This window comes from Cariama cristata, unplaced genomic scaffold (assembly GCF_000690535.1).
Source record: "Cariama cristata isolate BGI_N322 unplaced genomic scaffold, ASM69053v1 scaffold904, whole genome shotgun sequence".
NCBI lineage: Eukaryota > Metazoa > Chordata > Aves > Cariamiformes > Cariamidae > Cariama > Cariama cristata.
In genome coordinates this window covers 75,427-102,205 of record NW_009612164.1, presented here as the reverse complement: position 1 = coordinate 102,205, position 26,779 = coordinate 75,427, and positions in this window count along the sequence as shown.

The window sequence follows — 26,779 nt, the reverse complement described above, 5'->3', positions numbered from 1 at the left end:
CTTAGCTGTGCAGGTTTTTTCATCTGGCCATGCAGTGTTATCCTTGCAAAATACGTGTTCAGCCTTGCTAAATTTAAGCTAAAAAACCCTGAAGCTTCTCAAGGATAGTTAGATGTCTGGCTCCTAAATCAATGAAAGGTAGCTTTGAAAATAGCTTCAAAATGCTAAAGCAGCAAAGGGCGTAACTTCAGTATGCAGCCTTCTCAGAGTCAGGACTCCAAAACACTTAAATATCAATAGCCCTTCCTGCATTGCAGCATTTTAGCCAAAAGTCTGTGTCCATACGTGTGTGCGTGTAGCAGGTACCCTGTACATTTTTATTTACATTGTCTTTAAAATGAGAATCGTTACATGCCAAATACAAGACTCCTACAATCATGCAGAAAGCAACCGCCTCTACGTTTGCTTGCGAATAGGGTTACCTTTGTTGTCATGCTTTCCATTTTCCCCCATTGCTATCACGCTTTTTAGCATAATACAGAGCTAAAAATGCTCCTGTGCTTGCCAACTGGTGGCCAGCCATGAGAGCCGATCTAAGCGGATAGCAAAATCCCCCATCTGGTATCTGGGCTTCCAATGTATGTCCTGCACATGAGCACAGCTGAGGCTCCAGCTGAGACCCTCACGGCATTTCCACCAGGTGAGGCAAAATACTAAGCCAGGAGGAGCTTTACTAAACTTGTCTCAGCTGGAAGCTGGTTTCTGCAATATTTTTCAGTGTTATTAAATTAGTTCATTCCATTCATAGATTCAGATGCTATTTCAGGACAGTTTTACTCTTTTCCCCAGGCAACCTGTTTTTTATTAAGAGATATTTTTCTATGAATCATGTTCTGCAGATTCCTTGGAAGGAGGAAAAATGGTCTCTGAGCTTAAGGGGTGCTCAGTGCCATTCACTTGATTTATCAAGTGAGTTTGGCATCACACTTTTTTTCTCTTGCTCAAATCTCATGTTGCTCTGTGAAAGCTTCGTTTAAAAGATCAATGCCCAGGGATCATAGCACCTGTATTCTTTATGGAACACATTGCATGGTTAAAGATTTTTGAAGTATGCTCTTTTTTTTCAGAAGTGATCTTGTTATTGGTTCTCAAGCATTTTCCCTGGTTGAAGAGAGATGGTGATAATATCCACCATGAACATCTGAAATGTCTCCTTGGGTCACCAGACCATGTCCAGTCTCATCTCTTTATTCTCAATGCAGTCTATAGCTAGAGGCTTATGTTACTTGTAGGCCTAATTCCTCCCACCTGATTTTAGAAACATAAAAGTAGCTTCAGAGTCTAATTTAAAAGCATTGTCAATGGGGATAAACACCTTCATGAAAGTTTGGGCTTTCTTTGTTAGCTCCTGTCAAAAGTACTTGAACCCACTGCCAGTTTTGAGCCAAGCCAAGGGACAATTACATGCCAGAGAGATCTCAACTGGGGATTGTGTAGGGGAAAGGAACATATTAAGCCAATCACCAGGGGAAGACAGAGAAGAGTTCAGCCCTGATGGTTATGTTTGGTCTGCCAGCAGCCGAAAGGCTGCCAGCCGTCCACGCACATGGCCAGTAGTCACACCCCGGGCAGGGGCACAGCGTGTTCCAGCCTCTGCCTGGCCAGCAGGCAAAGCACATGTGGCAGAAGACATGAGAGATCTCAGCCTCTGCATGCAGGTGCAAGGCACACAGATTTGGGGTTAAGGGTACTCTAAGCAGGTGAACGTGGTATGGCTCAGAGCTGGGCACACTGCAGGACATATTGGGGTCACAGGACAAAGCTAGGTGTTGTACGGTTAATTCCGCTTAAAAACAAGAAAATACTTTTTTACTATGAGGGTGGTCAAACACTGGCACAGGTTCCCCAGAGAGGCTGTGGAGTCTCCATCCCTGGAGGTATTCAAAACCCACCTGGACATGGCCCTGAGCGACCTCTTCTACTTGACCCTGCTTGGGTGGGGGGGTCGAGCTGGGGGCATCCGGAGGTCCTTCCAGTCTCTGCGGTCCTGTGGCTCTCTGAAGCACAGGGCACATGGGAGAGAGCACAACTTGTTCAAGTGGGGATGCCAGGAACATGGGACATGCTGGAGGGTATTGCTGAAGGGTGTAAGGGACAGGGAAGGTAGCTGGGGAAATGTGTGTGGAGGGGTGGTCAGGGGGCTTTATTAGGGTACTGTGGGGCTGTAAGAGAAGTAGAAGGATGATAAGAATACCATGTGTGGATGGGACTTGAAATACTGCAAAGGGGACATAACAGATGGTGGTGGGATTCATAAGAACCTGGGGAGATGGGTTTATTATCAGAGAAGATAAGTAATATAGGGGATCCTTAGGAAACACGGCTTGATTTGTTCCATGGCTTCTCAGAGGCTTGCTATGCTTCATCATGTTTTCAGTTCTTCAAATGTTTTCAGCTCTTTTATGCAGAATCTTGGCTCTTTTTTTTTTCTCCTTAATTTTTGCTTTAATGTCATTCATCTCAGTGAGACCATTTTTCACTTTCTTGAGTTAATTGTAGGCAAGAGGTGGAACCTGCTTGCCATGTGTTACTTTATTATGTATTCTTTCTTTCTGCACGCTACTCTTTGATAGGAATTACTTTGTTGGGCCCTTTTATTGTGGTTACAGGGTGCTAATGCACTCCTAGCATGCCATAGGAGTCAGTCATATCAGAAGAGTTTAGCTTTGATCATGCTTTTCCTGTTATCCTTGTTGATTACCACTATTTGCATATTACTTGATTCCCCAGGTTTGTGATCTGTCGTTTGGTCTGGTTCCATCCTCTCACGTCTCTCCAGGTTCCCTGTTTGCTTTGCTTTCCTGCTTTGCTCTGCTTTGGTGTAGGAGCTGTTTTCAAACCAGTTAATTTCAAAGGCAAAGGTTTGTTTTACATATTTGCTTTTTTAACTTTTGGCAGTTTTAATTTGTTTCATTACAAATGAGACTTTGATATTCACCAGAGATCATGTAGTGAATTGTTTACTATTAAACGCCTGGTTGAAATAATAAAATGCCGTTCCCGAGACAATCAGGAAAGGAGTTACTTCAGCATCAGGGTTTGGGCAGGGCCAAGTGTGCTCCCACACGCCTTTTCTGGACAAGCGTCACACTTCTGCCTGCGTGAAGGTCTGCAGTCAGCTTACTGAGCTCTTACAGTGAGAATGGCCTGGGTTTTGTGGTGTTTGGGACGGCGAAGGTCATTCCAACTACCTGTCTGTGTCTCCTCTGCGCAGACGTACATTCGTTGCTCTGTTTCGTAACGTCCATGATGCTCCTCATTCTGTTAACTCCCTACGAAGCTGCACATTGGGAAAATGAGGTGTTGATACATGGGAAGCAAAGACATATCCACATATGAGTAAGTAATAGTGCAAGTTCTTTGTCTGTGGTTGCCGTCTTCCTCTAGTCTACTCCCTATTGCTGAGTGGATCCATCCATTTGGCTCTATCAACAATTCTCAAATTTACTTCTCACTCTGCTGCATCTGCACACTCTCAGGCTCATAGCTCCTTCTCTTTGATGTTTCACCTTGTGTTGGCTACCATCATTACCCCCATATCAAGCTCATTATCTCCAGAACTGAATTTTCAAGGCTGCCCCTGAAGCCCCCCTGCTCCGCTCTCCTCCAGCAGTGACAAGGCGTCCTCTCTCCTCTCTGGGAGATGCTTTATTAGCCTCCCTGATGCACTTCTTCTGGATCAGCCGAAATGCCACTGTCACGACTACCCATTGCCTCACCTCTGGGTCTCTTCCTCGGGTCCCAAGAGTACATCAAATTCCAAATCCTTGCTTTCAAGTCCCTATATAAAGTTTCCACTGTTAGAGTTGCCCATAATCACTTTTCACTATCCCTTTCCTCCTTCCAGTGATATTTTTCGATGTGATTAATCATTTAAGGTACAGTTGAACCTGCATTAGTGGCAGGGGGTGGATTGGATTTTCTACAATTTATTTCCTTTCCTTATGCTCACCTATGGCCATGACTATCCATGGAGTGAAGAGTAAGGTGGGCATAAGCACAGCACCAGCCATGACCTGCAGCCTTTTTCTGTACCCTGTGAAATAGTATTTCAGCTGCTGCTCCAACTCAAATCATCCGTAGTGCGATTGGGATGAGTTGGTGAGACAGATCCAGGCTGATTGGGAAGTCCACAGGTGCTCAGGCTCTGCCCTTCCAGGGAGTCATAGGCTGGGGTCCGTATGTCCCATTATACATTTGTATATAACCTGTGCAGGTGGTGTGCAAATAAGGGTCATGTCACAACCCCCTCTCCTTATTATTTTCCTCCACAATTCCTTTTTGAATGATCTTTGCAAAACTGGTTTCTCAGTCCTACACATTCATCCTGCTCAGGTTGTTCCTGAAAGTTTACATCCAGAGTGGTAAATACTGAAAGTATGTATCCTGCATTAACTGAAGACGCATTTAAACTTTTGTACTACCAGTTGACTTAAACCAAACCAATCTGTGATGTGAGTTATTCCTCTCCCTTCCTGGGCATCCTCCCAAGTTCTGCGGGTCCTGCAGCATCTACCAGGTGCTCCCAGGCCATTGGCATGGCAGTGCCTATCATCTCTCTGCGTGGCTCATCAAGAGATTTTACACCATGGTCCCATGCTATTAAACGTCTTGAATCAGTCTTTCCCAGTGCCAAACCACAAATCCTGCTGCCTTCTGTATGTCATTGATGAAGATAATGAGGAGGCTGAATCAGTTTTAATTTGCCAGACGCCCTCCCCCTTTTTGTGATCGATCACCATTGTAAATACGATGTTGTATAGGATGGCTGGACTCGCGCGTAGCTTTCTAGCTCCTTGTGGCTTTATAAGAAAAAGGGAGAATACTCAGTTCATTCCACAAAACTAGGGGTGGGAAGAACTTAAATGTCTATGGATGTATATACATATGCATATAGCATACAGTGTGCATATATCGTGTATATACGTAGTGTATATCTATAACATATATATATTTGTATATGTGTACACACACACACACACACAAACACATAGGCCAAGAATATATGCAGGAATCTTTAAATAATCCTACATTATGGAGGCAAAGTGACACTTTGAGGCACAAAATGCCAGTTTGCTTGTTTATACTCACATTAAATCAAACATAGAGCCATAAATCCTATTATTACAGACTTTCACTCTGCTTTTGTTATTTCTATAATTTTGGAGGCTTTCTCCTGAGCCAGCGGGATGTCATTTCTTAATGATACTATAATATCTTTCCTCGAGCATGAAGTACCCTGAGTTCATTTTTGCAGCTTTATTTCTGCTGGAATCAGGTAGAATAAGGAACTGATGCCCTTCTCTTTCGAAAATGCTCACCGTGCACACAGTGAAGCTTAGCATTTCTTGGAAGCAATGAGAAATCTTTCAAGTAATCTATGTAGGCATTATCTTTCCTGATGTGGCAGTTTAATATTTTTGTGAGAAACAAAGATAGCCTTTTTCTGGAGCCAGAGACTAGGTCTAAGAGTGTAATCTCAGTACCAAACTGAGCTGAACAAGTGATGTACACCTTTTGACTCACTTATATTACTTACACCTGAATAAAAGATGCTTAATTATTTCTGAAATGGAAGGCCTCCTTGCATGTTTTTCACAATTTGGGTGACTTCTACATATCATTAAATGTTTGAAAAAAATCAAAATAGGATTTTTTTACATGTTAAAGTGTTTATATAGGTAGCTACTTATTGTGATGGAGATGTGGTCATAAAACTGAAACAAAATTATCAAAATCATTTACTGATTAGCAAGAAATGTTTACTAGTAATATGAGCTGAGAATTTTCCATGCACGATGAATATAATTCCTTTTCAGAGCAGTTTTGCAATATAAATTTTGAAGTTACAAATATCAAAAGTGCTAACAGTGCTAACAAGACCCCAAATCTTTTCAATGACAATTAAATGTACAGATTTCTTTGAGAAGCTGAAGTCTCCATCTTCTCTTTTTGAGAACAAAATTTTAACAAGTAGGTCCCTGGGGCCAGGGAAAAATTTTGGAGGAACCATGAGAAAATGAGAAAAAAAGAAAAAGGGGAGGAAAAAAAGGAAATTGGTGTTGGGCATGGGGTAGATTAAGGAGAGCCTGTTGACTAGGGGCTTCAATTTGCAATGCGAAGTCTATATTTCCAGGGAAAATTTATTAGACTTATCCCCATATAGAAACAGATCGAAAAAATTGTGTTTTCTGGACCTGAGTGTTAACCATAATGTGGTATTGTACAGCTGAAACTGCCACCATCTTCCTGCTTATCATCCCAGTTTTTTGGGGAAAACTGCGACATCAGCACTTTGCAAGACTGGGTCATGAGATGTGAAAATTGTTGCTTCATTTCAACAATTTTACTGCTTTTTTATATAATCTAATAGTGTGTTATAGCTATAGCATTCCCTGTTGAGTAAGCGCAAAAGTTTGCCATTTGCCTACTTTCTCTATTTGTCTGTACCTGGCAAGCAAGCAAAATCCATGAATTTTACTAGTTCTTAATAAATACTCAGCAGCGATATGAAGCAGCAGGGGAGATGGAAAAGGAATAATAATTCTACTAAATGAAAAAGAGCAGGAATAAGCCGGTTCATTTATGTTGAGGAAGGAGAAGGAATATGCTTACATATGATAAAAATAAACTGATGAAATTTCTAATATTTAAAGAACATTTCTCCAAAGTCATTTCGATGTGAACAACAAATTGCCTTTAATCGTCCCATCTGAGCCAGGCTTACCTTCAAGTCTGCACTGTCACCCCATTTCTTTTGTGGGACCTCCTCCCAGTTTCTGCGGAGGGAGAAGGCAGGGAATTAGGGGCTCTCCCACCCTTGTGGCTGGGAAGGTATCAATACGAACACCACGCTCGGGCGATGGCTCACCGGAGGAGCACGGCACGGCTGCACAGAACTGCTGGACACACTGGAAAGACTTACATTTCATCTGCAGTTCAACAATAAAGAACGATATCCCACTGCCTGTCAGGCGGAACCAGGCACCGGTTGTTTCAATACCACATCGCTGTTGTTGGGTCAGTTTTGGGAAGCCAGAAGCAGAGTGACCCAGTCCACAGTTTTTGTCAGGACCAGTGGCGCACTGCAGCAAACCTGTTAGAAGAGGTTGGATATTCTGGATCCACAGCTCACATCGTAGCCATTCACCTCTCTTTTGCCACTGTTTCAGATGCTGATGGTTGGATAATACCTGACCCCCTCTGTAGCCAGCGCAGAAATTTGTCGTTTTGCACTAAGTTTTCCTCCAAAATGCTCATCTGCTGTTCCACCCATCAACACACAGTTGGTATTTCAGTAGGAAAAGGGCTAACTTTAGGCATTTGGCCACATTGCAGCTCCAGTTTTGGCATTTGGTTTTGGCTAAAAAGCTTTCCAGTGCTGACTGGAAGGCAAATGCTGAGGAGGAGGAGGAGGAGCTGCTTTCTGCCCCAGCACTGGCCAGCTCGGCCGTGCCGGTCCCCTCTTTGCCAGGCCCAGCTCATGCCTCTTTAGTGCAGTTACCTCTGCAAATCCATGTCCTCTCTATCCCACCAACTCTCCGTTGTTATGTCTTTTCCACGGTAACAGCCTGAGCACATGCAAAACCGGGTCTTGTCTGACATATTCGGAGACTGCCTAATCCCTGTTTGAACACGTTTTATTGTGTTTGGGTGTTGGATTGTCAACACGGCCAAGAGCATGAAGCGATTGCCATCATCACAGGTCCTCAGCTAAGCCCAAGGACTCTTAACCTGATGATCAGAGCTGTTATTTCCCCACCAATGCACAGACAAAGCTGGGATGGGATGGAGACAAACCTGCATAGGGGAGTAGGTCTCACTACGGGGAAGAAAAAAAGGGAAGAATTGGCGACAGGAGTAGAGGAGGAGGAAGAGGAGATGGCAGGGCTGCAGTTGGGTTTGGTGCAGGTTATGAGTCAGTTGGGAGTCCGTAGGGTGTCAGAGCCACCCCTCCCATTGCACAACATGTCTGTGGCTGGTGACAGAGCACCTCTGCTCTCAGGTACACCCCGTCTGTGGAGTTACAAGGAGGTCACCTTCCAGACTCCATCTTTGCAAAAATTCTTCAGTGACACGAAGAAAACCTGGATAATGTTTTGTAGGATTATGTCGTAGTTTATAAAACAAAAAATTGTTCTGATGCCTCTGGTGTAGCATTCGATTCTAAACATGGGACTGTCCTCTGCAGCTGGCTACCCACACTAACCCGCACTGACCTCACAGGGGAGGTCTTGGTACACCCAACTAAGGCACATGGAAACAGAGTCCACTGCAAATTAAGGTAATAAGTTAAAGTGGTCTTTCGGCATCAGGCTGATACTCTCCTGAGCAGCAAGGTCGCTGACATACCCCTGTTCTCTAGCAGCTACTACACGCTCCGTTCACCTCCGCTTTCCATATCCTAGTGCCTCACTTCAGCTTCCTTGGTGTTACATCACTGTTGGTCTCTTCAAGGAACAAAAGGATGAGAATCACTCATTTTTCTGTTAAATTACACTAAGACAGCAAGAGAAATATCTGTGCTGAAACCTGAAAGTTGTCCATTCATATACAGTTACATTCAGGACCTATCGCTGGTCATATTTAGATGGCAGTTTGCATCTCTCCTCTAATTTCACTTTTTTAATTGCTTCACCCTCTGTCATCAGTCTCTCACGGCTCATCATTTGCACATTTCCGTGCTGCATTCCCCCGTTCTGCAAACAGCTCACTAAATGGAGGGGTACGGGTCCAGCACCCTGCCGGGCTCTTCCAGCGCCAATGCCTGAAGCTACCAGGGCTGAGGTCCTGGGATGCTGTGCAACTGCCCGCCCGCTCTCCCTTCGGGTGGGCAGGAGTTACATCAAACGGGCAGGAGATCCCGCCGGGCCGTGCTTGCCAGCTGTCCAAAACCCCTGCCAGCGGGGCTGCGCGGCTCACTCACAGCGCTGACGAAGGCGTGGGAATAGGTGGGGTGACCCGCGGCAAGGGCAATTCACTCCCTAAACTCAGAGGTGGGGGGGACAAAATGCAGAACACAGCGTGCTGCCTATATACACACCTAGAATGTATAATTTGCCAAAATCATGTTCTTTTTAATACCTGATTAGGCTTCCTTGCCAGCCTGAGGCACGAGTAGTTCTTACGGTTGACCAGGACCCCTGGTGCCAGGGTAACTTCTGCCCAGCAGCCCCACTCTCCCACTTCAATGTGGAGTGGAAGAAGCAGCCTGATTTTAAGTCCGTTATTTTTACAGGATATGCCTGCTACCTTCTGGAGGAAAAATGTGAAATACTGAGTATGTTGTGCTCTGATTTTAGAGACTATTTAAACATCCTATGGAGACACCTTACCGAAAAATCTGTGTCAGTAACTAAGTAAATAATGTATAGGGCACAGATAGAAATTTGGGTTGGAGTGTAAGGAAAGAAGACTTGGAAAAGAGGGTGAAGCAATGCAAAGCCACACTAGTTCAACCTTCTGCAGTCAAACAAAAGCACAATTTTTAGATCCACATTTGGTACTTTAAGTCTACTGGCCTTTAACTCTCACTTTGCATCTATAAAACAATGGGAATCCCTGTTTCAGGTAAATATGTGACCTCGTGCCACAGTCAACTTCATAAGCTAAAGTCCGAGAGGATGTGGCAAGGGATAGTCTGTTAAATAAAGCTATGGTATGAAGGACATTGCCTTCAATACAAACATTTCACCTCTTGATATTTACTGTGCAGGCTGTGGCTGTGAAATCCTTCCCTTTGTGCATGGGCTGGTTTTTTTGCTGTTTGCATTTTCATTTTTCTGTGTGCTTCTATTGAAATTCACATCACACCATAGTTCGGATCTATTGGAAAAAAAAATAAAATCCTATGGTATTCTTTATCTGATACATTCCTGTGCGCAGTTTTGGTAGCGCTTATCTCACTTCCATTGATATTGTTAAAGTTTCATACCAAGCCTTCACACTGTTCTGCTTTTGTGTAATCTTTATAGTAATAGGGCTAATTCAATAATATTCACACTGCCAAGTGAAGAAGCCCGTAATATAAAACTCAATTACCTTTTCTATTCCTTTTCTCAGTTGCTCTTCTACTGTGCTTAGTCTTTTATCTTTTTCACTGTAAACAGGTAGCTTATTTAAATTTAATAGACACCACTGCTTTCCTCCTTTCCTTTTTTCCCCTTGAACCTTCTAGACACTCTCACGAGATGTTCATTCACCTTTGTGTAATACCATAGTAATAGTAATACAGGAAAAAAATGTAATGATTGCACGCAAGCTACAGTAAAGGCCTAATGAACACGGTGTTTATGAAGAATATTGCTTGGATTCCTAACTGCACTTTGGCAAATTATACAAATTAAATATTCATTATTTTGTACTTCATTAGTTTACATTTGGAACACTTTTTCTTCATTATAATAGCCTGGGGTAAAGGTTTTTTTTAATATGGTTTATTCTGTTATTTCTCAGAAAATCTTTAGTTACAATGTTAGAGGAAAGTGTATTTATTCCACAACAGCCCAGAACATCCATGTATTCCAGAGACCGAGTATTTTCTCCCACAAGAATATTATGCAGGTTCACTAATTGTTCAGTTCTCGTTTCAATAACCAAAGCAACTAAATATTTAAACTGATTTTTGCAGTAAGTTTGCTTACTGATCATATCCCAGCCCAGAATGAATTGCAATTTCATTAGCATGAGCAATATCTGACGAACGGTAAAGCACAACGCACGCATCCTGCTCTGCTGCCTGGCACTGCTGGCTGTTGGCGCTGGTTGGGGTCTGTTTGGTGCAGGAGGCAGATGCTGCTCACCCACCTGGAGAACGTGGAAGGAGGTACAAGGGGGGTGGTGGCTGGGCGTCCAGTGACCCTGGTGCCCCCCGAGGGAAGGTGGCCATGGGATTGCCTCTGCCCCACAAGACCCTGGCCAGCATGCAGAAGGTCTTCTTGCTGCTATTGGAAACATTGGAAGGATGTTAGCTGACTGAAATCCCTTGAAAGGTTTAGTGCCTCTGATTTGCTTTCCTCACATGCTCCTCCATCCTCAGACACGGTACCTGGGGATACAGCCCATCTCCAGGCAGATACAGAAAGCCTCCTCACAAGCTGTGCAACACTTCAAAGCAGAAAAGCGTTTTCTGATTGTCTAAGGGTGATAAGCTGTGTCAAACCTCGTTGTTCAGACTTGTAACTGGGGTAGCTGGCGACTTCAGCTGAATTTCAGTCACGCTGCAGGGAGGGGATTCATTAAAATATAATCTCGAAAGAGTTTGGTTTTAGCTTGTTGGTTTTCAGTGAGGACACAGTGGACAGATGTAAAGGAGAGATCCCTGGTCTGGTGATTAGTAACTACACAAAGAGAAATAATTTGCTCTGTAACTCAGCTGTCGTATTACTCCTTGCCAGAAGAAATAGTCTTTTAATTCTCTTTCCAAGCAGCCCTCAGCAGTAGGACGTCTTTGTACAGGTGATGGGAAGGCGGGGGCTACACTGGCCTACCCATACTCAACCAGTAAGGCTGGGGAGTGCTGGGCTGCACATGTTGGATGCTTGAGACCCAATGTAGGGTCAAGTAGGTGTAAAGCAGAGCTAGTGGTGGTTTGGGGAGATCTTCATGAATCCAGGATTGAAAACTATGGTCCATGTGGCTTCGCTGAGGTTACACAGGGAAGAACTGTGAAGAATTAGTGTCTTATGATTTCTTGTCCTCTCCATCAATAACACAACTTTTTGTCCACTCTTCTACCAAAACACTATGTTGAAATGAAGTGCGATGCTTTTAGTCACTGCTAAAGGGTGCAGTAATATACCTGTGTTTAAATGAAATTGTGACTCCTTTAGGTCCTCATCCTTCCCCAACCAGTGGGTACTGTGTACGTTTTGGCAAGCCAGCTCTTCTTGTTCTGCCTCTGGCAGAGCAAGTGGAAAACTGGGGAGAGAATAGGACTTCGCTGAAAAGAAACAGGTGCATCTGTACGGGGTTAATAAATCAGAAGCAGGGAAACATTAAATCTGAACAGTGTCCAGCTCTCTGTGTGCCTGCATTTTGCTGCATACTAATTCCCTCTTTTGTGAGAACCGCATCAAACAGAGATCAAGTTCTACCTCAGAGACTGCAAGAAAATCAAATCATGTGTGGATGTTGTTTTATTTGCTGAGAGCAGACATCTCCAGACCATGTTTAGAGCTTCACGGGGATGTGATGGAAGAAGTAAAAACCAAGGTAAGAAACCTCGTTACCAGTCACTGTTATCCAGGTCTGTACAACGGTGTATATACAGTCACTTATACAGGCGGTTGTTTTAAAAGCAGTAAATAAGCACCACTTGAAAAGTTTAAGGCAATAGGCAAACATGGATCAGAAGAGCTGCGTGCTTGGCCCTTGCGTATTTTATTAAGCAGCTACATGGGCCACCAGATAGTTATTTCCAGTTTAGATGCCCAGATTGCTTTGTTAGGACCCAACCCACTAGATCCGCATAGCCCAAAGCTTCTTCAGCTTCTTGCAAAAAGCTCCTTTTAAAAGATGTGTTACGGCACCGTTGGCATCCTTTCAGGTTGTACGCACACATACAGACCTGCATCCTAGGCAGAGCTCCCTCACCAGTCCGGAAATTCAGTTCCTCGTCCGTGTCCTCTGCCTGAATGGGCTGTGGCACTGGTTTGTTCCTGGTTGCCTCTTCCTAGACCTTTCGCCCTCAGGACCAATGCCTATTGTCTTCAGTGCAACTCTCTTGTTCCCTTGAGGCTCTTTGGGGAGGAGATTGGCCTGAAGCGAGCAGATGGCTCACTTAACCTCCGCTGGTGCCACAGGACTCATCAACATTGTGATGTGTTGAACACAGGCAGATTTCCCCAACAAAACAGTGGCTAGTTCTGAACTTTGTCTGAATAAATATGACCAAACACCACTTAAGAACATGGCTTTGCTAGTGGAAGTAAGAGGATTGTATGTTTAATGCAAGAAATGCATAGAAACTACACTTCTAAGCATAGTGTGCAAATTAGCAGGGTCCCAATGTGTAAATAAGAACATCTGATGACACAAACATTAACATATGAAATTAATATCTTCTGCAAGGCACTTACACAGCTTGAGGCAAAATTCAGGATGGTTAACGAACTCCCTTGTGTGTATTATCCAACAAGAAGACCTGTGTCATCGAATATTTTTATTATTAGCTGAGGTTGCCTATGCTCTAGAATGCATCTGTAATTGAGAGCTCCGGTTATGATTCCTCTTGCAAGCTCTCCAAATAAAACAGAAGCCTAAAACAAAGCAGCATTTTTGATAGAGTAAATCATACACCTGACAGATCTAATACTACAGTTATAGCTCATCCCAGCCATGCACAGCAATATGAATTCTGTGCTTACTTCACTGTGCTTTCAACATGTTTGAAAGTGACGTGGCCTAGGATAGACCTTGTACTTCATCATGAGTGTTCAGGGGAGATGGGAACAATTCAGAAGTAGCAGGTACAATGCCACAAAGATGGCATGGCTGGAAGGATTTCACTGTATTTGTTATTAAATGTCCTTGCATTGCTAATCATCAAATAAATAAATAAATATCATCGATAGTACAGGGTCATTTCAGGATGCAACAGCATAAAAAAATCATGCTAGGGTTTATAGCCATCTATCTCATTGGTGACAGCTCATTTTACTGAAACAGAGCAGAGCATCCTGGCTTCCTGCATATAAATTGTCCTTGAAGAATGTTAACGGTTTCTTGATCAGTTTTGGGTAGTTTCGAGATGCCAATAACAGTCAGCTATGTCACTCGGTGTGGTAAATGGGAAGGAGATAGGAGAGACGACATTCACCTACTCAGACACCCAGGACAGGTGTTATTCAGGGAAGTCATAAAGTTGGGGGAGGAGAAAGGTATTTTAAAAAGTAGCACATGACTAAATAGTCTAAAAATGACCTGTGGTATTTGGTGTTGGGTGCTGCAGGAAGATGAAAAAATGGAGACAGAAGGGTATAGCCCCAAAAAGATTCCGGAGCGGCAGTGTGCCGAGTGCCAGCCTCAGTCCGATCCCACGTGCTGTGGACAGGTCTCACCTCCCCACAGGCGACCAGCAACGTGCAGCTGAGTCTTACTGGCATTCGTGAAACCCAAACCACTGTGTGGGGACTTAGCCAAGAGGTGTGCAAATGACAGGGTGCCTCTGAACCCCCACCTCCTCTGAGGTGCAGGTGCTTTGGAGTGGGCATCGGGGAAGCGCCTCCGGGCTCTGCTGAGCCTTCTCCTTGAACATGCGCCTGCGCCAGCCTTGTCCTACAAAACCCAGGCGAAGGAAGTGGTCACCTTTCCTTATGCCATAGCTCAGTCCTTGGACCGGACCAGAGGAAAAGTGCGAGATCGGATTGCTATTTCTCTGCTGCCCCAGTTGTCCCACCTCCCAAGCCACGCGCTGACCACCTGCAGTGGGAGATGTGGCCAGGGTACCCCATCGCAGGGAGAAGGACACCTGAGCTCCAGGTCCGTGCTGGCAGGGCCTTTCCAGACCTTGTACCCACCGGCCGAGGAGCAGCCCATCTGATTGTCCTTCTGCTTCTGCCGCCGGCGCACGGCTGAGCGTGTCGCACCGAGAGAGCAGCCCCGAAACCAGCAGTGGGCATTTCACCCTCTCGACCGAGAAAAACTCACAACGTTAACAGCAAAGGTGTGAGAGGTTCTGTACATACAAATTGCATGAATCATTTATAAAGAAAGAGTTTAAAGAACAAAATACAGGGTTATTGCTGTCTCACTATATTATATGGCTCTCCAACAAATGCAAAATGGAAATGCAGATACAAATCTACAAAGTTGTAAATACTGTACTGCAGTTACTATGTCTTCCTACACTCATAGATCTCACGAAAAGATCTCAGTGTTCTTAGGTTTAATTTTATTTTGTTTCCTGAGCTTATGATAATTACTTGTAATACTGAGTAAAATAACACTTCAGTAATACTATTTCAGACACAGAACAAATAAAACATAGTACTTCTGGTTTTGCAAGCCCTTCTGACTAGGATTCTTGTAAAGTAATGATGGATCTCCCTGGTTTTTTAATTTCTCTTTGCTCCAGAAAAAAACATTTCAAAGGCATAAATTAGATGAGGCCAGGGAGAGATTTGTAATATCTCATGTTTTCCTGGAAACAATAAGAAATCAGATAAGTCCCTCAAGCAGAGTGCATTAAAGGTGACAGAACAGAGATCTTGCAGAGACCTCATCAAACACAGACAATATTCAGCATTAATTCAGTGTCCATTTTGATTCGTTGCAGTCGGATGGGAAATGAGGCTTGAGTGACAACTTTATTTAGTAAGTCATAGGCTGCTGAAAATTTTATGAAATGATGCAACATACATGCAAAACAGTGGGGCTTTTTATTAGCGATGCTTGATAAGATACAGTGAAAATGTGAGTAATTTTCATTAGCTATTTGTCAATAAAAGGCACGGAAAATAAATTAGATTAAAGCCCTGCTCTGCATAATTCTGCCTTTGTGTTTGCAGAAGAAACCTTATCACAATACCTTTTAATAATATGGAGCATCTATTGCGGTGTTTGTTGTTTTACCCCATTATGCCAGGAATACTAATTGTTCGCTTCATTTTGCCTTCAGCCAAAGCTCCCGTTTGTGATTTGGAGCATTATCCTTTCCACTACTCTTACGTCAGCGGTGCTTATGAAACATCTGGTGGTTTCGTTGCTGTGGACGCTGTCCTAACCAGAGGTGCCTTTTTCAGATGCAGAGTCCCAACTTCTTTCAGAAAAGCCGGTGTGTGTGCAATGGCTTGTGTCCCGTGCAAGGGCAAAGACATTGTACCTAATGCTGAATTAAAACCAGCAGAGACAGTCAGAGATAAAAAAAGGTGAGGAGAGTGCACAGCCCCAGGGCGCTGTAATGAATATCATTCTCATGGAAGGTGTCATTACTGCTGGCATTTGAGATTGAAAATAGGAAAAGTTATATTAAACCTCTCTCATAATAATAGTAATAACAATCCCTTAGAATAATTTTTAAATTAACCTTATTAGTAAACTCATCTAGGTTTAGTTCTTTCCCTGATTCCCAGCAGAGGAATTCTTTAGAGGGCTAACGCCAGCTATGTGTTTCCTCCTCTTCTGACAGCTTGCCTTGAACTCTACATGGAAATCAATTTACCTCCTCATTCTTCATACAGGCGGCAGCTCCTACATAGAAATATGCCTTTAAACAGAAGCCAATTAAAGAGCTGACAAACTGTTTTCAGAAATGAAGGCTGCCTGTTCCAAAGCATTGAACACCAGAGCCAACTACGGAGAAGAAAACACCAATTTTCTTTTTCCAATTTGAAAGCAAACCTATCCTGGTGCAAGATGCTTCTAAGTGACATGGGGCAAAAGGAAGACACCATAGTTAAATATGGAAGAATAATAATTTTCTTTGGCTTTCTGTAGTAGCACACAAATATCTGTGAGTAATGCCCCAATGCTACCAGTGAGCAGGGCACTTAATAAAACCCAAACAACTGTCACACGTAGGTTATAAGGTCATTTCTCACACAGAAGATAAACTGGAAATCTATCCAAAGGATAGAATCTGAGGAAGTGCTATGAAGTTTACTAGAAAATAAAAAATGAGTTTCACATGTTATTTTATTTCTCAAGGGCATTTTGATAAACATATGCATACACTGTCAATGCATAGCTTAGCCACGAAAAAGGAAAGAAATCAGTATCGCAGGGATTTAAAACAGTAAGTGTCCTTTAATGGCATTTTATATTATCTTTGATTATATAAACACAATAAAAATGTACAATTATGCAATGATACAGCTCGCAGTGCATTTCAGAGCTGTTTCCTGATTGTTTTTGAAGTACCGAAGGCAAGTTTTATTATTGCCTCATGGAAGATAAAACTGAAACACAGAGTTCAAGGTCAAGAGCCATATTGATTTAACTCTGGTTCCCTAAATGAAACATCAAAAGCCAAGCCCAGCGCAGTAAGCAGGTAGCCGGGTTTCAAGGATAATGTTCTCCTGCAGCTCGGCATGTGGCTGCCGCCCTTTGAGAGTCAGTGGAGGCTGCAGCTGTTCGGCATCTCTGAAAATCAAAATTTCCTGATTCACCCTTTAGGCAATCAAGTTCAAGCCTCTTGCTTTAAATTAGACTCTTAAAATTTACTGGGGGAATGGCTGAATGAGTCAGGAGCAGCAAGCCCCCTGCTTTAACCGCCAACTGGGGGGCAGCAGACCAGCTCCGTGCCCGGGGTCCCTCACTCTGTGTTTTCCCAGGGCTGCCTTTGACCTCCAGTGACCGAGACCATGACGTCGCTGCCCTGCTGGTAGCTGCCACCATCCAGCTGAACACATGAAGCCAATTTTTCACCAAACCCTTTGGCTTCCCCTTACTCTTGGCTGCCATGGGAAGTCTTGCCTCTGTTCACGATCAAGGCGAATGCAGGTTGGGGCCTGGCTGTCTGGGATTCCACCTTCCACCTCCTGATCTTCCATGGCAGCCGGGGTCATGCGGAGCGCTGGCACTGGCCATCCGCCTGTTTCAGTGCCTCTTCTGCAGCAAGAGATCCCCGTGCGTTTGGAGACAACCTGAATTCAGGGGCCTTTCCCGCGGGTGGGATGTGGGATGTTTCCTTTCTCCGAGACAGGGAGGGGGAGTTGGCGGGGTTCTCCGTTCCAATCATCTTTCCATATTTTGCCTTTGAAAAGAGACAGATCTGTGTGCATTTCATTAAATTGCACCGAGATAAGTCAATAGGGCACCTTTTGTGAATCTAAAAATAAATAAAATAAAAATTGCTTTTGAGAAGGCTATCAGAACTCCAGCCGTGCATAGATCCGGCCCTAAATAATAGTTGGTATGAAGTCATGCAGCGCTGATTTGAATCTTCTCAGAGGTGAGAGAGGGAGACCATCTTAACGCATCGCACTTGTTCTGCAGCCCAGTGCCACCAGGTTACCTCCGGTACAGGTCCGCCGGGCTCTCCTCCCCACCGAGGGTCACTGCAAACCCTGCCGTTTCAAAGGTTGCCAACCCTGGGATCACACCTCGCCGTCGCACGTGGTCCTGATGACGCAGTGTGGAATTCAATAAAGCAAAAGGTTCTGTTGGAGAAAGACTGATGGGCCCACGAGGCACCCTAAAAATGGGAAATGCCGTGGGAGAGGGAGAAGCCCTCAGCTCCAGGTCATCCAGCTGCACATGGAAGACAGGTGTCCATGGGAAAGCCCAGTTCCTCCTAGAATGAGAAAGTACAATGTGACAAAACTTCCCAAGCATTATTTCAGTGTGTAAAGTATGTCTTTAGGCGTGCAAGCAACAGAAAGAGAGAGAAGGGGGAAAACAAGGGGTTAGAAGCGTGAAGAGACAGAGACCCATCTCTGCAATGCTCTGGGCCCCACACCTTGCTGCGTCTGCTTCGTGCCGTGCACCGTTGATACCTGTGAAACCCTGGAGTGGAAATCAAAGAACGAGTAATCGGGATTTTTTCAGCACTATAGCATTTCAGATGCCCGCACAAAATGCACGTTGTGAATGATTGCCTGGATCAGTGAGGAGATCTCGCCGTGGTCTCCACAACCAACAGGGCAGAACGGGAACCTCCTGCGCCCTTGGGAGCTCCTGTTTTGATTAAACATCTGAGAAATTTCCCAAAAGACTATTACGTTCAATCAACATGACATTGCTTCAGCTAACGAAATTCTTTTAACATCCAACATCCTTTGAATCATGGATTAGAGAGGGCAGGTTAGTTCAGATTCTGAACTACATTTTAAATTACATAATTATCTAGTAACATCACTGTATATATTAGAACATCTATTTTCAATGGAAAACCCCAATGTTCTTGAGATTCTATTTTAAAAACTGCAAGAACTGTTGATTTTAATATTTTGAAATATTTTGAAAGCTTGAACAAGCTTTCAGGCTTGTTAATGTCATTCAAAGACAACTGCATATTCTTTAACATAGGAAAGTAAATTAATATACCATGTAATTATTGCTGACATCTAAAAATCTTGAAGTTAAGACAGTCAAAAACATTACTACTTACATGACTGTATTGCTGGGTTGTGGATAATTTGTTGTCAGTGAAATATTTTTCTATCATACAAAACATGTATGTTTCATTATGTAAAACACATTTCAGATGGAAATTTGATGAAGGCAAATTAATTAATAAATGACCCAGCCTTGCTTTTCCTTGTTCATATTACCTAAAAAGCTTACCTGTGGTTTTGTCACATACTTAATATTTTTATTCCTTGTGTGACAATTAAAATGCTGTGGCTTGCTGGAATGTGTTAGCTATTATACTGATACAACATTGTCAAACTTTTCACAACAAGTCTCAGGCAAAACTCTAATATGTGAAATACTTTTTATATTGTAACCTACCATAGTTATATTTACAAATGCAGTTTAGTCCAAGTCCCCCACAACTAATACTAGCTTCGAAACCGGTAGGTTATGTCATTGACTGAGGTATTTTTCTACCAAACTGAAATATTTGGGGCTAACTTTTTTGAAGTAAAAGCTTAAAAAGTCTCAGGGTCATGGGACTGGGTTTCTTTGGGGGGTAAGGGGGCATTATCCTTAAAAAAGGAAACAAAGGGAGAGAAGACAATGAAGAGGAGCCCAATTCTGCAGGTGTGGTGGGTGTGGGCATAGGAAGGCCATTTCCCATCACGGTGTGTCACCGTGATGACACACACTTTTCTGTCCGTCGTAGCAAACTGTCTCGTGTTCACTGGCACCTCCTAACTGTTCACTACTTCTTTCAAGCACGCATTATAATTCCTTTTTCTTATAAAAAGATGTTCACTGAGCTCCCATGAATGCAACCAAAATTCTTACACTGTCAAATGAAAAATACAACAGTGTTACTATTTTTAAGTGTCTAACCCTTCCTGTTCTAGATTCATACAACCAATGCCGTTGTGTGTTGTACGTATTATACTGATAGGTAATGAGAATGCCACAGGGAGAAAAAAAAAAAATGGAGCTTTATCCCAACATCATGATATCTGCATTTAAATTTCAGGAACTTTTTAGATGAGGTTGAGAACCAGGAATATTTGGTGCTATGCCTTACTTTTCAGCTGTATGCATACAGTAAAGTAAGTTTTATTTCTCTTTTTTTCTACAATGTATATTTTAGAATGTAAAAAAAAAAAAAAAAAAGAAAATGTTTTCCACATCTGTATTACACACTGTAACTCATGGACTCCCGGCATTTTGTATTACAGCTTCAGCCTCTAAACATGTTCTGAGATGAAATATAGGACATAAATCAGATTGGGCTCCAGGTCTACTTTACATATTTGGAAGAACTGTAAAGAAAATGCTAGGAATTGAAGGGCTGATTTGACAACTCTTTTGGGGAAGCTCCCTGAAGAGGTGGAGGAAAAGGAAGAGGAAAACTCTTAGATGTCTAAATCAAAGGGATTTTACTGCCTGAAAAAAAGTAAATGTGGCCATACATATTATTTTCGTGAATTCAAATGACTAAAGTATCCAATGCAAGCAGACCTGACTTGATCATGAGATCATCGAATTCAAAATTTTGGCCCTTACATCAAATGAACCACAAAGAGGAAGCAGTCCCTTTTCTCTAATTACAGTTACATCTCAACTTGATCACAATTTTTTGTAGGACAGTGTCAGTTATAATTTACCACAAAAAAAAAAAAAAAGGTATTCTCTAAAAAAATAACGCAAGTCTGTATCAGGGAATTGTACAGATCACAACTCAGCTGTCAGCCTAGACAGTCTATAGATATATCCAAAGCTTCTCATGAGAAAGCATTTTATGTCAAATTTTGGCTGGCCTTGTACAAGGGTGGAAGTTCAATGCAGGAAGCACTGTCCTTCGAATCTCATCTCTTTCACTGAGCTAGGGCAAAGGCTGGTTCCCCAATAAACCGCACTTCCCAGCTGGCTTGGACCCTATAGGACCATTGCTGGTCTAACAACCTCGGTTTTGTTTTGCGCCTAATTCTTACTGGACTTTCAGTCAGAGCAGTGTCTCTCCAACTCCTTGGAAACTGCAGAAAGCATGAACCATGAATTTTTATTTTAACAAGGAAAAAAATTACTTGCTCCATTTCAATATACTGTAAAATTCTGGGATAAAGGAGACAGGGGAAGGAAGAACAAAGGAATCATTGGAACAATAAGGTGATGAAGACATGATAAAATAGATAAAGACATGTAAATATGAAACAGGCAAATTCTCACCTTAAACTTTTTCAGCAAAACCAGTGGCAGGATAATCCGCTCATCACAGGAACACGGTTGTGAAACCTTTGTAGGACACTCACCCTGCTGGAATTCAAGGGACATCTCATCCTTGGTTCAGCTCCACAACATGGATTTTGCTAGCACTGTGAAAGGCACCTGCAAGACGGACACTGTACGTACACACTCATGCAGATGCACACCAATGCACACCTCCTTTTACTCCACCCAAACTGCCAGTGTCCAAGGCCAAAGTCACTTCTCTGCAGACCACGACAGAGGGGTATTTGAGGAACATCTTACGCAGGGTGGAGTTGACACAGCAGAAACACAAAGTCTCACATGTCTCGGAGCTTTTGCAGCTCTTTCTTTTAAAAAGCTATATCACCTTAATTCCAAACATTTCTCTCTCTTACACATGTTCCTCTTCAAGTGTCTCTGACCAATGCCGTTTCCTCCAACAGTGGAGGCAGAAACCGTGAGGACTAGGAAAAGTACTGGGATACTAAGCATGACCAAGGACATCTGGTTTTCCCTATTGACTGATGCAAGAGGATTGTAGGCATGGACCTGAGATATACTTTAATGTAGGTGGTAATAGGCATGAAGGAAACCACGCAAGAATACGAGGCAAAAATATGCTGCTTTGCTGTGTAGCTGAGTAAACAGTCTCCTGATTAAAACAGATTTCTCCCTATAACACTACAGTTTTCCATTACAAAGCAAATTCCTCAGTGACTCAGTTTCCCCAGATGTCATGGCAAGACTTTCAGTTTGCATGAGAAACATGGCTAGTAAATAAACCTGAGTCAAAAAGCACCCCTGGAGCACTAAATAGTCTATCGGATCACCATGACGCTTAAGTCTCACTTGCTCTTTCTCCTTTTCAAAATTTCACTTTGAAAGTTTCGATCAGCTGACCAGACTTTTTTTTTTTTTTTCAGTATAATCACTTAATTTATTTAATGTTTATAGTCATTAAGGCTTTTAGTGGAATCATTTTAAAATATGCTTTCAGGGTCACTTCAGCTCTATTAAGCTTTTTAAATAGATTAAATGCAGGGTTTCTGCTTTCTGAATACAAAGGCAGACCTTGCTTGTGAAGCCAAAAACAATTTAAAACATATGAAGCGCAGTAGAATTAATCTATCCAGAACCAAAAGGAAGACTGTATTTATAGCAGCTGATTTATTTGTTTGATATACAGTATGTGCTCTGGTTTATAATTTTTAAGGTGTGTGAAAAGGGTCACATTATATATTACAAAAATAGCAAGGCAATGATTTACAAGACTTCACATTGTGCCTATTGACCTTCTCAATAAGAAAGGTTGGTGGTTTTAACAGCACTGAAAAATTAAACCCATGGGAGTCAATTTAATGTAGTATAAACTCTTTAACAACCAACAAAATAGCTCTATCAGCTGTTCCATCTGCAGATTATGTTTCAGCTGTAAAATGCAGTTTTTAATAAAAAGTGCACAAGCTTTCTTTATTCTACAAAGCATGTGTTTCCTCCTCCGTGGAAGCAGCTGCTCCCTACCTTTCGTGTGGCAAGAATGGAAGTATTGTGTTATAACTGGTCCCCTCAGTGGGAGAAGAAAGAAAAGGAAGAAAGAAACTGTTTAACAGCAGTACAAGCCATTTGGTCCGCTTTCCTTCTGAAAATTAATCTCTGAGCTCTGGAGAAAAGATGTACATCTGTTTGTCCTTTGTTGTGGACAAATACATTAGTCTGTCCACGAGGAAAACAATATTAGCCCATGTACAGCTTGAAATAATCAATACCTAGACTTAACAATTGGGTAATGCTTCATGTTAACACACTCACTGTGAAACGAGAGGTTAAGGGCAAGATATCTCTTTTAATTATCAGAGCCGTGTGTCATGGACATTCCAGAAATAATGGTATCTGAACGCATCTAAAGCATTGTCAGGTAAAGGAGAGATGAAAAACATTCAAACTGTGATCTTCCTTATGATTTACCTCATTTTTTGCAGGATTATCTGGCTGCCCCAGTAACTCGCACAGATGGAAGCTGGCAAGCAAGATAGAGTCTTTTTGTATCTCTAGTTTATCATCCCTAGGATGCTCACCTCATCCACTTTTTGCAAGGCATCAGGTAAAAAGCAGCCTAGAGGTACACAGAAGTTGCTGAAGCTATGTATTAATAGCCACTGTCCTCTGAAACAAACCCAAACCTAACGACAAAACAACGCGGATAACACAGCAGGTATTCTGATTTTGGCTTGTACCTTAGGGGGGCATTCCAGAGAGAAAGTTAACGGCGTTGGAAATGTGACTAGCACCTTCTGGCGCTGTGGTGTGTTCTGGTTTTCCTGACAAAAGAGGGACTTTGTAGCTGCTACTGTAATGATTTGGTGAAATGTGGAAGCTAACACTAGAATTTATTTTCCTGACTAAGGAAGCAAATGGCAAGACAGTTGAGGGCAAGAAGATCGGTGTTTGTGCCGGAGCACATGAGAGACGTGAACAAGGAGATTTGCTTGATGCAGACTGGTGGGAGTTCTTTTCCAATTCAGCTCATCTGTGTGGGAAGTTCATTACGGTATTTCCTTTATAGCTTATGTCTCTTCCAGGATAGCCGAATAAAACAATTGATGGTGCAGCAGTAGTTATCTTTTTTACATCTTCCCGTGAAAGATTGCTAAACGCTCTGTCTCTCATTCTCATTCCAGTTACATATTATATATGAAAAGAAGGGGCCTCTTCAGAGCGTGTTTTAAGCCACGGTTTGGTGTGCTACGTACCGCAGCAATCTCCACACATGCATTTTAAGTCCTACTTGATCTGTTGATTATAATGCCCTGGAGAGACAAAACAGGTTAATATTTCAGCGCTGTGCTTATTAATGGTTAACAATTTCATCAGAACATGATATTCCCATACTGGTAGTAGATGAGCTGAAGAAACGGGGTTGACTGTATTAGCTTGTCAAAAAAGATATAGACATGGTTACTGAAGCTTTGATAACGGTCAGAATTAAGGAAGTATCATAAAATAATAGATGTCTCTTGTGCTTTTCCTGATTCTAAGATACTTGTCAGATCTCAGACGACCCCATAAAAGCCAGGTGAAAGCATCTGTTACGGCCAGTCGGCGTTAGCAGCAGGAGAGCAGGCTGTCCTCTTGCTGGACATGAGGAAAGCAAATCTAGATGAAAATATTTCCCAGGTACTAAGCCTGTTTTTCAAACACACACGTACGGTTGTCCTCCAAGGCTTCTGCTTTGCTTTACTGCGGAAACCCGAGCAAAGCGAACCTCAGTGGACAGAGGGTTCAGCACCAGCGTTACAGTGTTTTCTGGCCATCTCAGAGAAAACATGAGAGGTAGCAGATTCTCAAGCTCTTCACCACACTGTTAAATAGTATTTTAAGACGTGGTTGTCAAAGAAGCGTTTTCCTGCCCCCTTCCCTGTTCTTTGCTCAGAATTTTCAAAGCAGTTCAAGGGGTATCTGAATCTTCGTAAAGCAGAATCAACCAGTAAATCAGTAACATTGTCTGGAGTCAAGTGGGCAACGACAGAGATCCTATTTCCCATTTGATTCGGAAGGAGCATCTGAATGTGTCTGGTGTCTCCAGAGCTAGGTTTATAACCTTTTGTACCTAAGTTCCCTGGGTTGCAAGCACTTGAACATAGCTCTGCAAAACCTATCAGAAAGGCATCGCAAGCGTTCAGTCTGAGCTGCTTAGGTCAAAGATTAAAGAGAAAAAACAGCACAAAAGTAACTCCAGAAAAGAGTCGTATTAAGGGCCCTTGTATTGCCTACCATGTGGACTGTGGAGATAGAGAATTTCTAATTCGTTTTCTGTCCTGTCACCACAGGGAGCTCATGCCGGACCTTCTGAAGTATCACAAACCACTGCAGGCTAATAATCTTGTGGAAGGTCATGTAAGAAAAGTTCAATAATAAAGCAACTGGGACAGTACCTTGACATTTGTGATAATAAATATTATCAACAACATCAGCTAGAGTTCAGAGAAAAACCTGAATTTCACATGTCAAAATTGCTAGTGAGAAGTATTGGAAAACCTTTGAGACTGACATTTTCCTGGGAGAGGCGATCAGCTCCAGGAATCCTTGTGCCTCAGGCATAATTCAATATCGTCTATATCCTTCTCCTTGATCAGAGAAATTAGAGCTGGAAAAGACTCCCGGCTCACCAGGCTGCTGGACGTTCTCAAGCCCTTCCCAGTGCTCATTTAATGAGAGACAGTCCACTCAACGACACTTGTACCATTTCTTTCAGGAGAGCATTTCTCATTTTTAAGGGGGGAAAATTAGAACCCTCCTGCACGATCCTTCAATAGCCCCTAACAGCAGTGTCTGGCAATGTGGAGTGCTGCTGTACTCAGAGCAGGACGCAAATTACATCTGCTTTACAACTTCCACTGGCGTACCTTAAGTGCACACAATGCGGAGTGACATAGAATCTGGCCCCTAGGATTTCACTTAGGAAAAATGCTGTAGCAGTTCAATGTCTCCATTTTTTTACTTTCTCTTTTTACTTCTGTTATAGACCCTGCCCATCTGTGAAGTCTAAAGCCCTTGCCGGAGCTGTAGTCCTACGCTGCGTTGGTCATTGTGCAAAGGGAGCAAGGACCTGACCCTGAGTAGACTTAAGATATTTCCAAGAGCATAGCACTGTTTTCTTCAAGGACTTTGCAAACCAATAAAAGTTATAAACATACAGGAGTGGAAAATCAAATAGAAAAAAAACACTTTAGATCAACTAACAGCCATCTCCCAGCCTGTAGCAGCAAACCTCCTACTATGGCCAAGGTAAAGAACTCAAAAAAAGAAGGGACAGGGGGGCAGGGGGCAGAAAGCTGATGCTTGGCATTGTAGTCTATACACTGAGAGGATTGAGCTCAACAAATGACACCATGTTTGTGTTGTCCAGCCTCTGCTATGTTGCCCGTGTCCTTGAATCCACACACAATTCGGGTTATGGACATGGAAATCCTATACAAACTTACCAAAGGTTTCAATTCTCCTCATTTCAGCCTACGTCTTTCTTACGGTTTTTGTCATAAGCTGGACCAAATACCAGATATGGCAGATGATCACAAGCAATTGAGTTTCCATAGGTTGCCGTTTGTTATTGAGTTGCAGTGGCAGGCTGTATGTGTACATGTCACCTAATACATAGGTGGAACAAAAAAGCATTAGCTTACATCATTGCAAAGGTCACATTTGCCATTTTGTGTAAGCAGCATTCAGATCGGGCTCAGTAAAATAAAATACTTATTTCTAATACAAACCACCTTCATAATTTCAGCTAACACATTTTACTTCTCACTTGGAACAGAGAAGGAGCTTCCATGCAATTAGGTAGCATAGCTTATCTGCCAGCTGGTAACTCCTTACGCCTCACTAGGTTGGTTGCTAGCGATTGTCCTGTTATATCCACAGTATGGAAGGAGCAGGAGGCAGGCTTCCCACAGACTGGATGCTCTGAAACCTTTCCAAAAAGAGAGCACGGAGCATTTCCTACTCCTCTTCCCTCTGACGCGCC